This window comes from Tachypleus tridentatus, chromosome 7, assembly GCF_004210375.1.
Source record: "Tachypleus tridentatus isolate NWPU-2018 chromosome 7, ASM421037v1, whole genome shotgun sequence".
Taxonomy (NCBI): domain Eukaryota; kingdom Metazoa; phylum Arthropoda; class Merostomata; order Xiphosura; family Limulidae; genus Tachypleus; species Tachypleus tridentatus.
The window spans coordinates 15081799-15094513 of NC_134831.1; the positions used below are offsets into that span (position 1 = coordinate 15081799).

General features: G+C 36.6%; 1 long non-coding RNA gene across 3 annotated transcripts in view; it reads right to left on the minus strand.

Moving 5' to 3' along the window:
• The window catches only part of LOC143255180 (uncharacterized), a 113539-nt gene extending 101108 nt beyond the window's left edge, over nucleotides 1-12431 (minus strand). For 2 of the 3 annotated variants that reach the window (XR_013030458.1, XR_013030456.1), the window contains exon 1: nucleotides 5871-5998. This is a non-coding gene — a long non-coding RNA (uncharacterized LOC143255180). Of the gene's footprint in view, nucleotides 1-5870; nucleotides 5999-11899 lie in introns of those variants that run through there. The other variant, XR_013030457.1, reaches the window with a different exon arrangement.
• Nucleotides 12432-12715: the final 284 nt, after the last annotated feature.

Genomic DNA, 12715 nt, shown 5'->3' on the forward strand with positions numbered 1-12715 from the left:
TTAATTTCGCAACGATAGGTAAGCTAGTCAAAAGAGTAGGAGGTGGGTGGTGTTATCAACAAATAGTAGGATGTAACGTCACATTATAACGTTACCACGGCTGATAAAATGAGCATGTTTGGTGAAGGGGATTCGAACCCGCAATTCTCATATTGAAAATCAAGCGTCCTAACCACCAGGCCATGCCAGGCCCAACTGTAACTTAATAGCTTTCCTCTTAGCAGCAGAAGTTTAAGACGACTGTTGCTTAACAGGCATGATTAGGGTTAATTTACTTTGTAAATTAATCAGTTAGTTCACAACTGTTGTTACTTACACTGAATATTACTTTAAGTTATGTAAATACCCAGTATATTGCAATATAATTAACTTTCAATTAAGCAAAATTAATGCAGTTAATACTGGCCTTTACACAGAAAGATGCTACTACGAAATAAAATGAATACAGGGCGCATCTCACATATGCGCAGCTGCATCGAAGAGTTCTCTTTCAGGACCGCGCTAATCAAAAATCGCTATCGCGATCAGTTGCATTAATCAAAAGAGCTCCTCAATATGAAAATCGCGTTGGAATAAAATAGCGCGGAAAATAAAGATGCCAGCATTTACACCCTTTAAAGTTACTAACTCAACACTGGATGATGATGTGTCTTACTCTTAGTAATGCATACTTGTTTAGTAGAGTGTTTAAGTCCTGTATGGTAACCAGCTGTAAACTGACTGAGTGCAGGGTTTCCTGTAAGATAACATGTAATTGTTGGGGACATTTAGATCAGAAGCTCAACAGTGGCTGATAGTATGTGTTGATCCATTGGATAATTAGTTTTCTTGGGTGTTAAAAGTTCCAAAGGATTACCAACATCACATTAGCTGGCAATAAGGTATCCCGTGGGTGGGATATTTCTTATGAGGTTACTAGTTCAGCAATGGCTGATTTTGTGGTATACAATGGATTAAAGAGTAATTATTATTTCTGGTGATAATTTTCTCTGAGGTTAATATTGTTTTCAGCACCACATTAGCTGTGAAGTTTAAAAGAAAAATGTCCAAGGAAACCTACAATTCCGTACATAAAATCACCACTAAAGAGTCGCAACATTTCAAACTGATTTAATGTTCCAAGAGTTAAAGTCAAATATAACAATCACCCATTGTACATCGACAGAATACAGTATATCCACTTGTCATGACTGTTGCCCAGCAATGATTGTAATAATTCGTGGCGTCAATACTAGCCAACAACGATTGTAGCAGCTGTTTCCAGACTTGATCTTCTCACGAATCGGTTACTGACCAATAATCACTGCAGCAGCTATTTCAAGACTTCTATTTCTCCCGCGGCAGTGGTTCTTGGTGTGACTACTGGCCAACAGTAATTTTAGCAACTATTCCAAGACTCCGGATTCCTCCATATTAAAGTTTCATGAGGTATCAACTACTTAGCAGCAACTGTAGTAGCTATTTTAAGAATCCCACTTCTTTACAACAGTTCGTAATGTGGATACTGGCCAACAGTTATTATAACAGCTCCTTCAAGACTCGGTGGTTTATGAGGTGGCAACTGGCCAACGGTAATTGTAGCAACCAGTTTAAGAATCCACCATAACAGACCTCTCTATTTAATTTCATCGTTGTACTTGAAAAACCAGTCATGCTCAAAAATGTGTTCTTTTTTTAGAAGAGTGTGAAGTTTCTTTTGGTGACTTATGTACAGATTGCACTGAATAGCTGTATTATACCTGTTTGAAATATGAAAACAAAGCATAATTTCAAAACGCAATTCGCAAAGCCCACTACATTTTAAATGATAAATAAAACGAAATGGAGAAAGGAGAGGTAGAACACCCAAAAATATATATATGTACGTGTGTGTACATAAACATACATAACAATCCAGAGTCCGCACATACACAGTAGGGATAGCTAAAATAGGCATTCAAAATTTTCTTTAAAACACAAACAAGAATGTTTCGAGTTTCTTAAAAAGTGACCGTTATTAACCACGTGCCACGTGAATGACAGTAATAATATGTATATTATTATAGGGACCACTGTATATATTAATTCTATGATACATGGCAGTTTTTTTGTGTAATAACATGTGAAGACATTTAGTGAAAATACTTAGTATATGGGTATTTAAGTGTTCCTTGAGTCTCCTTCAATGGGGATTGCCTATCCCCAGTGACACAGCAGCATGTTTGCGGACTTACAACGCTAAAAACAGGGTTTCGATATCCATGGTGGGCAGAGAACTGATAGCCTATTGGGTACTTTTGTACTTAATTCCAAACAATGTGGGTTTAATTAAGTTCCTCTATTAGCAGAACTTCAATTGTTTCCCTGCTTAAGAATCCTCGTCACACCAAACATGCTCGCCATTTCAGCCGTGGGGACGTTATTATGTTATGGTCAATCCCACTATTCGTTGGTAAAGAGTAGCCCAAGAGTTGGCGGTGGGTGGTGATGACTAGCTTTCTTCCCTCTAGTCTTATACTGCTAAATTAGAGACGGCTAGCGCAGATAGCCCTCGTGTAGATTTGCGCGAAATTCAAACCATCCAAACCATTTTGTTTTGTTTGGGAATTTCGCACAAAGCTACTCGAAGGCTATCTGTGCTAGCCGTCCCTAATTTAGCAGTGTAAGACTAGAGGGAAGGCAGCTAGTCATCACCACCCACCGCCAACTCTTGGGCTACTCTTTACCAACGAATAGTGGGATTGACCGTCACATTATACACCCCCACGGCTGGGAGGGCGAGCATGTTCAGCGTGACGCGGGTGCGAACCCGCGACCCTCGGATTACGAGTCGCACGCCTTACGCGCTAGGCCATGCCGGGCCCCATCCAAACCAAACCCTCGTGTTGCCCTAAAACAATTGGAGCTCTGTTACTTGTCTTGCGTTTTACAGAAAGGTTTTTAATAAATATATCAGTCGTTTCTAATATATAATAGAATCCATAGAGAAGTTTCTTATAGGGCTCAATGACATAAAAAATAAACATTAATTTACTGCAAATTTCAAGTTGTCTACAGAAACATTTAAAGTAGTGTTACATTATTATGTTCTATACAAAAAGTATCTTGTTTGGACCGTTCATTTAACAACAGCGCCCAATCGACAATAGCATAAACAGTCCTGTTTTTTTTTTTTTTTTACTCATTTCGTCGCTTAGCAACACCCACCCGATAACTGCCCAAACAGTCTTCTTGATTTCTCATATATATTCCTCAACTGTTACTTGGCCTGTTACACATTAATAAAAATATACCTACTGAGCTTAAATACATGAAAAAGTATTAGTTCAGTAAAACATTATCTGTGAAAGTTTTATTGTCTTAAAATGTTACATGAAAAAGGATGTGTGTTTTATTTATTGTTAGACACAAAGCAGCACCAGTAGGCTGTCTTGTTTCGAGCAGTGAAAGTAAGTTACGTTCGCACACTTACCGCAGAACTACCGGTATCGGAAAGTAAAAGGGAGAACAGTGATGCTATTATTTTTACGTTTTGCTCAGTTTCGTGTGAAACCATAAGATCGAAAATTAAAAGCTAAAACAATTCATTTTTATTTTTCTCTAATCTCTATTTCGCCTGATTGGATCTATCTGTCTTCTTATTATTTTGCCTGATTGGATCTGTCTGTCTTATTATTATTTTGCCTGATTGGATCTATCTGTCTTCTTATTATTTTGCCTGATTGGATCTATCTGTCTTCTTATTATTTTGCCTGATTGGATCTATCTGTCTTCTTATTATTTTGCCTGATTGGATCTGTCTGTCTTCTTATTATTTTGCCTGATTGGATCTGTCTGTCTTCTTATTATTTTGCCTGATTGGATCTATCTGTCTTCTTATTATTTTGCCTGATTGGATCTATCTGTCTTATTATTGTTTTGCCTGATTGGATCTATCTGTCTTATTATTGTTTTGCCTGATTGGATCTATCTGTCTTATTATTATTTTGCCTGATTGGATCTATCTGTCTTATTATTGTTTTGCCTGATTGGATCTATCTGTCTTATTATTGTTTTGCCTGATTGGATCTATCTGTCTTATTATTATTTTGCCTGATTGGATCTATCTGTCTTATTATTATTTTGCCTGATTGGATCTATCTGTCTTCTTATCAATCACACATTTAATTGACTAGAAAAAATATATCTGAATGACGTTAAAACTGCAAAAATATAATAAATAACTAAACGTGTCTATTTTTCACACTATAAACAAACTTCTTCATTCTGTCTTTCACATGTTAAATTAGTACTATAAACTCTAATTTTTTCACATTTCATCAAAGAACTCGAAATTTAGGAAATCGAAAATACGTCATAAAAATGTCTTGCCAGGCGGCGCTATTTAAGTTGATTACTCTATAACAAGCAGCAGACCGGCATGGAATCCCCTATCACAAACGTGCTCGCCCTTTCAGCCGTGGGGGTGTTATAAGGTGAGGGTCAATCTCACTATTCGCTGGTAAAAGAATAGCCCAAGAGTTGGCGGTGGGTGGTGATAACTAGCTTCCTTCCCTCTAGTGTTACACTGCTAAATTAGGGACAGCTAGCGCAGATAGCCTTCGAATAGCTTTGCGCGAAATTCAAAACAAACAAACAAACAGCATCGAACTTAATGTTTCAATGAGAGTTCAGTTAATATGTCTCATTAAGAAAATTTTTATTTCGATCACCTTAAAATTCCTCAGGTAAAGAAGTAAATTCATTATTATTTTTTCATGATATGACAATAATCATCCACACAATCAAGTCTCGTGACAATATAATACCATCCAAGAGCTACATTTCTTTCTTTACTTGTCTTTTCGCGAGATGGCGCCGATACACTTTACATAGGCCTTTCGAATTCTTAGCCAATCAGAACGTTCCACCTACGACATCAGTCAGTCGCTGTGCGTAAGATGGTCCTCGCGCCATTCGGCGCACGTACTGTCTGGGCGCCAATGGGGGCATCATAAAATATGAGCGAGCACTTCTTTCTGGCTCTTAAGACCTTGACCGGTCACGTGACATTTCGTTTTTTACGATGCAATATCTCTCATGTTGTAAAAGTGGGTTAGAGACTAAGCAACTTCAGAGATAACACCCAGCTAAAAACAAACTGTCGATGCCCTATTTCTTCATAACAGGCTTAGTCTGTAAAGCTAGTTTTATTAAGTTAACCACATGACTCGATCAACAAGAATTCAGGCCTGTCACTAAGTTTTGGTTTTGTTTGCTTTTTGTCCCGACTGCACATGACGTCACACTACAAAACAGCACGCATAACAAGATAACCCAAATTATCGTTTGTGTGTCTGCACTTTTGTGACTATACATGATACAAGATTTTAGCGTGAATCCGATTGCCTCATAATCAGCGTATACGGTCTTACTGGGATATTTAAAAATGTTGATTTAACGGGCTGGAATGCTTAAGAGTGAAGAGATATTGAGCCCTTTTAATTAACTGCTGTGCTTTAAAATTACATCCCGCGTGCATGAATAGCATATACTGTGTGTGAAAGTCCGCACCATACATCTTGGAAGAACAACTCACCTGTCATATGTATGCGAGCAAAATGTACAGACATGGATATTATAAACGTACCAAAGCCTAGTTCTCCAATATAAACCTAAAGAAAAATACCTTTTTCCAAGCTGAAAACTTAACCTGGAAAGCTATGTCTTAAAACATACTTATTGTATGTTTCCTATCTCCTTCTAGTAGCCATCCGTTTTGTGGGTATATCCACACATGTACACTTTAAAAGATAAGTCTGCACCTTCCACCCTTCTATCTAAAGTCGCTAAGCACGCACACACACACATACATAAAAGTACTTGTTACTAACACTCTTGGAGTAACTTACAACAGGAGCCGTCAGATGTCTGCTCGAGGCATGGACTTCGCTTTCTGACCACGCACCTAATTTAGTACACTTTCTCTAACAATGAGCGTAAGCAATTTTAGCATAGTGCAAGCTACGCAAACGCGAGCAAAATACTTGAATATTTTTACTCGCCAAGTCATTCTCGTAAGTACGTCATTGGAATTCTTGGAAGAGCGAATAACGAAGAAGCCACGTTAATTTTTTAAAAAAGGTTTTGGCTAACATTAAACCGACGCAATAATTACACGGGATGAGCTGAACATATTAGTATTTGCATAAACTACAATATTTTCACAAAAGTTTCTTGTAAATATTTTATCGACTTATGTTTTTGTAAAGTTTTGACGGTGGGTTACCTTGGTTTTCATACAACCACGTTGAAAGAATTTGGCAAGAATTCCTGGGTTTTGCACTGTTCAACAATACACGCGTAATATTTCCTTTCGATATGGTTTAAGTACACCAATGACACGTACTGAATTGTTTGTCGGGCAAGAAAAAAGTCCCACTTGGCAACAATATCGTTTACACTTACCGTGAAGATCAGGCCTAACATTTCTCTCAGTTCTCTTCTCATAAAATTTGTATTGTAAGTTTAATTCTAATGACCAGAAGACATTTTTGAGTTTCTCTTAAGAACTCTCAAGAACTGTTTGTGAACATTTTTCATGCAGACGATACAGGCGTAGTTCACATATGGTTCAACTGAACTTATGGTTATTTCAAATTCAAATTCTAGATACAGAGTTCAATCCCTTCTGCCTCTTGTTGGGCATGTTTAAAAGAACCATGTTAGGGTATTACTCATCTTACACTTTGAAACAAAATAACATGATCACAGAAATAAAAAAAAACTATTTCTGTGTTGGTTATTTGGCTAGAGTTAAAAACACAAGTAAATCACTATTGGATGTTTGTTTGTTGTTAAGCTACACAAAGGGCTATCTGTGCTCTATCCATCAAGGGGTATCGAAACCTGTTCCTAGCAATATTAGTCCGTTACTGGGGGAAGGGGGGCAATACTGAATATATAAAAACAAATTTCAATTAGTATCGTTTCTATATTCAGCTGAAATAATCAACATTAGAAGGAAGTCAAATTATACTTAACTTTTGTTTATTTGAAGTTTGGTTAATTTCGCGCAAAGCTACACGACAGCTGCCTGCTATAGTCGTCCCTAATTTAGTAGTGTAAGACTAGAGAGAAGGCAGTCAGTCATCACCACCCACCGCCAACTCTTGGGCTATTCTTTTACCAACGAATAATGAAACTGACCGCACATTATAACGGCCCCACGGCTGAAAGAGCGAGCATGTATGGTGTGATATAGATTCGAACCCGCGACCCTCAGTCGAGTGTCTTAACCACCTGGCCATGCAGGGCCTTATTTGAAGTTAAGCGCAAGGCAACGCAATGGGCTTTCTACGATCTACCAACGACGGGTATCGAAACCCAGATTCTAGCGTTACAATGCTGCAGACGAATCGCTGTGCCAATAAGGAGCCGAAGTTAGCTCTAGCAATATACACGTCTCTACTTCTCGAGAGTATGAAAACACGCATGCAAATAATTATCCGCTTTTCGACCATATTTGAAAAATTTGCACACACACATTTCTCTGCCTCCAAACGTGTCGAAAATATACATGTATATAATTATCAACTTCTAGTCCGTGTTTAAACTCATCTCTGTTTTTCAACAGTGTTTAAAATACACGTATATATTTCTCTTTCACTTTACAGTGCTTGAAACGCGTATTTCTCTGCTTCCTGACCGTCTTTAAAAATGAGTGGACGTTGGATGTCTGACAAAAGATGAAGATCAAGGGTAGCTCTTAACAAAACTTTCAGTATGATGCGCCCCAGTGGCACTTTTTACGTCTGCGGATTCACACTGCTAGAAACCGAGTTTCGATACCCGAGATGAGCAGAGCAGAGATCGCCCATTGTGTAGCTTTGTGTTGAATTCCAAACAATCAGTTAGTACGATGCGACTTAAAATGTCGGTTTCTGGAAGTGACTACAGAACTCACAACTGGCTGGTTCAAACACTCGACTTAACACAATTTTCACTTTTTATTCACGTGGTGTTGAATTATGTCTGGTAGAAAAAGTATGCCCAACACTTTTGGGTACAATAACCACGGAAGTTTCTCCTTTGAAAGTTACGCCCTTTTGTACATTATTCACAAACCATGATGGTTAACCTTGTTTTATATATCAGTTACTTATTCCTGGAATTTGTATTAGTTTATAATATATGAAATTTGCCATGAGTAACAAATTTAGTTGTGAATTTCACGGTAAACACCTCGGTTCCGATTTTGTGTGTCCTTCTTAACGGTATTTAAAACGCGTGTATACTTTTCTGCTCTTCAACGTACATAATAAACGTGCGCTTGCATTAGAAAACGCGTGTATAAATTCTCTGCTCTTCAACGTATTTGAAGAGCATGGCCAGGTGGTTGAGACACTTGACTCGTAATCTGAGGGTTGCTGGTTCGAATCCCCATCACACCAAACATACTTGCCCTTTCAGCCGTGGGGGCGTTATATAGTTACAGTCAATCTCACTATTCGTCAATAAAAGAGTAGCCCAACAGTTGGCAGTGGGTGATAATGGCCTGCCTTCCCTCTAGTCTTACACTACTAAATTAGGGACGGCTAGTGCAGATAGCCCTCGAGTAGCTTTTCGCGAAATTAAAAACAAACCAAGCAAATCAACGTATATAATAAACGCGCGCTTGTATTTGAAACGCGTGTATAAATCTCTGTTCTTTAACGTATATAATAAATGTATGCTTGTATTTCTTCCCATATCGACCATATTTGAAACACGTATTTATCTGCTTCTTAATACACACACACATGAATATACATTTCTTCCCTCTGCCCTGTTACCCAAAGTTTACGTGTGTAATTACACACTATGTGCTTCTCGACTGTGTTTGAAACACATACTCGTATATTTCTCCACTTCTTGAAAGTATTTAAACACACACATTCGTAGAATTCTTTAGTCCTCAATCACATATAATAGAAATATGTTCGTATTTATGTCCTGTTGGCATTGTTTAAAACGTGTGTGAGTATTCCTTCATTTCTCGACCATATTTAAAGCAGGACAATGTTCGCAGCACTCGATACTTTTTTACTAAAACACTACACCAGAAACACACTAGTTCTGGCGGTGTTTTCGACTTGCATAGTTTTTGTTTACAACTTCACTTGGTACAACTTCAAAAGTATAGACGGCGCTGTATAGCTTCTGAAAGTGTTTTTCCTTAATGTTAGTTTACTGCAACTTCGTTACGTCAAACTTTAAATTAGTTTTCCTGGCGGCGCTCATTGTCACTACTATTCATTACACTCATAAATTTTTCTAGCCTATAATAAAAATATATTAGAATACGTATACACGAATTCTGTGTTTAGAATTTCCATTAACAAGTCTGTGAATGGTCAAATGGTAAGGGCGCTCGACTCGTAATCTGAGGGTCGCAGATTCGAATTTCCATCACACCAAATATTCTCGCTCTTTCAGCTGCGGGGGGCGTTATAAAGTGATTTTTAATCCCACTATTTGTTGTTAAAAGAATAGCCCAAAATTTGGTGGTGGATGGTGATGAAAAGCTGCCTTCACTCTGGTGAAGGAATGGCTAGCGTGCAACTTTGCGTGAAATGTAAAACAAACAGTCAAACAATAAATGTATTGTGCAACATTGTTAAGAAACACAAGTACTAAAATGGTGTATGTCTATCTACCACATATATATAACTACACATGTAGAAAAATACGGTCGTATGTTCCTCTCAGTGCGTGTACAAATTTTGTACTTCGTAAAATTCTATTTATTCGGTACAAAGACGATTTCCTAAACAACATTAGCAGTGTATAAAATATTTGTTTCCACATTAACTTTAGGATGCAACTCATTATAAAGAAGATGTTTTATTATCTTAACTTGCACATTAATTCTTTATATGAAATGTATATGGCTTGCTTTCTCTGTACGTAAACACTTACCTGTTTATATGGTGATAAATTTGATGCAAATCAATGTGAGAAAAGATACGTATTTAAATACAAGAAATGTTAATAATCGTCATAAAATTCTGCAGGTTTAATGAGAAAAATCATCTTCAAAAGTACATATGAAAGACAAAGAACGCACGCGTGTTCAGCGCTTCGCTGCATTACACACTGTACAGCCGATGCTCACCTTGTGTGATAACGCTCGTAAAAAGTTATTTTCTCCGTAAAAATACACATCTGGTTAACGTTTTTTGGCTTTTTGGTTTCGGTATTAACCGCGAAAGGTATACAGATCATAAATATTTAGAATTTATTGAGGAATTTTGAAATTATAGGTCTGAAACTGCCGACTTTTTCTCTCTCTGCCAATACCTAATATGCATGCGTGAATGCTGTGAGTTTTATTCAGTTGAAGGAATTTTCCGTTTTAAACGAAAAGTAAAATCTTATGTAAGTGTGGTAAATTAGGAAAGCTTTAATAGATTATTTATAATGTTACTTTACAAAACGAAATTCTAGTAATCAAAAACCATCCAAGTGGGCAATATTATTCTATTGAAGAAATTTTTCGTTTTAAACGAAAAGTAAAAGCTTATGTAAGTGTGGTAAATTAGGAAAGCTTTAACAGATTATTTATTTATAATGTTACCTTACAAAACGAAATTCTAGTAATCAAAAACCATCCAAGTGGACAATATTTTTACCAAAATCGATCGCGCGCACTACAGTTTGCAGTCGTCGACCGCACTTGGCAGCTAACCCTAACGCAAGAGAAAGTGTCGGTTACAGTTTTGAAATTATTTTATTCATTCCAGATTTTAAAGCGAAATATATACTCGAATATTCTAAAATACATTCAAAATAATCTAAATAATACATTTTAGAGGAGGAAATACTATTCAGTGCAAAGAAAAATAATCGATAAACTATTTGAATAGTAGGCGAGTAGATCAGCAATACGCACAAGTTAGCGAGAAATTACATTAATTCTAATTAATAACGAATAAAAGCAACTACAGTATCTTACATTACTATATTGTAGCTAACCACTGGTAAACACATGACAAAATGCCTATGAAGACTTAATATTAACAAAATTCTAAATATTATTGAGATTTTGAAAAGATGGCGCAGATAGCAATATTTTCTGTGGCTAGGAATTTTTTTTAATACTTAAATGCTGTTAAACTTAAACTAATAAATAGTCAAATGTACGTTTAGGCCCATCGTAAGACGTCATTTATGTTTATTCTTTACGTGATTATCTACATCTACATTCCACCTGGCTTCCACGCATACCAAGCTTCAGGTACAATATTTCTAGAATGCATGTTCTCAATTAATGATATATATTTATTTTAAAATTTTATCTAGTTATTTAACAACTAACTAGCATATTATGTTAAAATTTGTGGAATATACCAAAGCACCTGCGTAATTGATAATCTGTTGTGTTAATTATTCTTTAATATGCTAATTTTTCACTAGACTCATACTATGGCCAACAAGACATAAATTTTCCATAGTGCAATAACTACAAACGTTAATTTAATGTAACGTGTATCGCTCAACATTCATTCGACGACCGTACGCCAAAAACCCGAGAATAAACGTATGGAAACTCTCAGTCCTATATAGCGAATACTTGTGTAGTGTACTCAGTAAATCTTTTTAAAACTTCAGTTATTTCAAATACATTGGAACATTTTAAAACCTTGATATTAACTGACTATTTATAAACACATTGGTTGTAAGTCTTCATTTATACATATATATACACATACTTGTATACGAGTAAAAGGTATGAATGACCTTCACTAGAGCTGAGTTAGAGACTAGACAGGGCTCCCTTACACTATCTACACAAACAAGCGACTGTTGTGCCTTTAACAAATCTGGCTAAACACGAAGTATTTTTGTAGAACAAGCTTTCCTAAACACATCTTGTTAAATAAAATTATGAACGGCTTACCCTAAAGATTTTGAGTACGTTTGGCTACAAAATCTCCAGCCGTCGTTCACAAAGGAAAGTGGCAGGGTTCTTGGCAAGTAGAGATCTTGGAAAACACTGGCTATGGACCGAGCGGGTGGGTGTCACTTGCTACGAACTGCGCGATTTAAATGGTCGAATGAAAGGGTAGGGTCAAGTTTTCCAAGATGGCGCTAGCCATGTAATACGTGTTATTAAATGGAAACAGAACACGGAACAACTGTTTTGAAGGATATAAAGGTAATTAGAAAAAAACACTTAAGCAGATCTAAAAAGCAGTAAAATTCCATCGAAATTTGCGTTTGAAATGTACAAACGTTTCTGCCGAAGCATTTAAACAGCACAACCCCTTATATATACACACGTATCCGTGCCTCTGTGTGTTTTTGCAGTTCGAGAGCTGTACTTGTGCCTTTACGTGTATTTGTACACAAAAATGAGCAATCGACCAAAAACTGTGCGTTTAGAAAATAATACAGAATTCACTCAGAAACGAAAGTATATCGAACAAGGGTGTAACTGGACGAATAAACGTAAAATGTTTAATTTTAAATAAACAGGGCGGGTTACAGAAATTCTCCAATGAATGAAGCAATATTTTTTTTACGAACTCTGGAAAGCTGCCAAGTATAGATTTTATTTTTTTATTATTTTTTTAAGTCTCTCTGTCTGTCTCCAAGTCGAACATTTCTTCCAGACAGCCTCTGGCCAATGTACAACAACTCAAACAAGTATTTTACTCTTTCATATACATCAAAAAGTATGCATAACTTAAGGTAGATTTGTTCTGGAATTAAA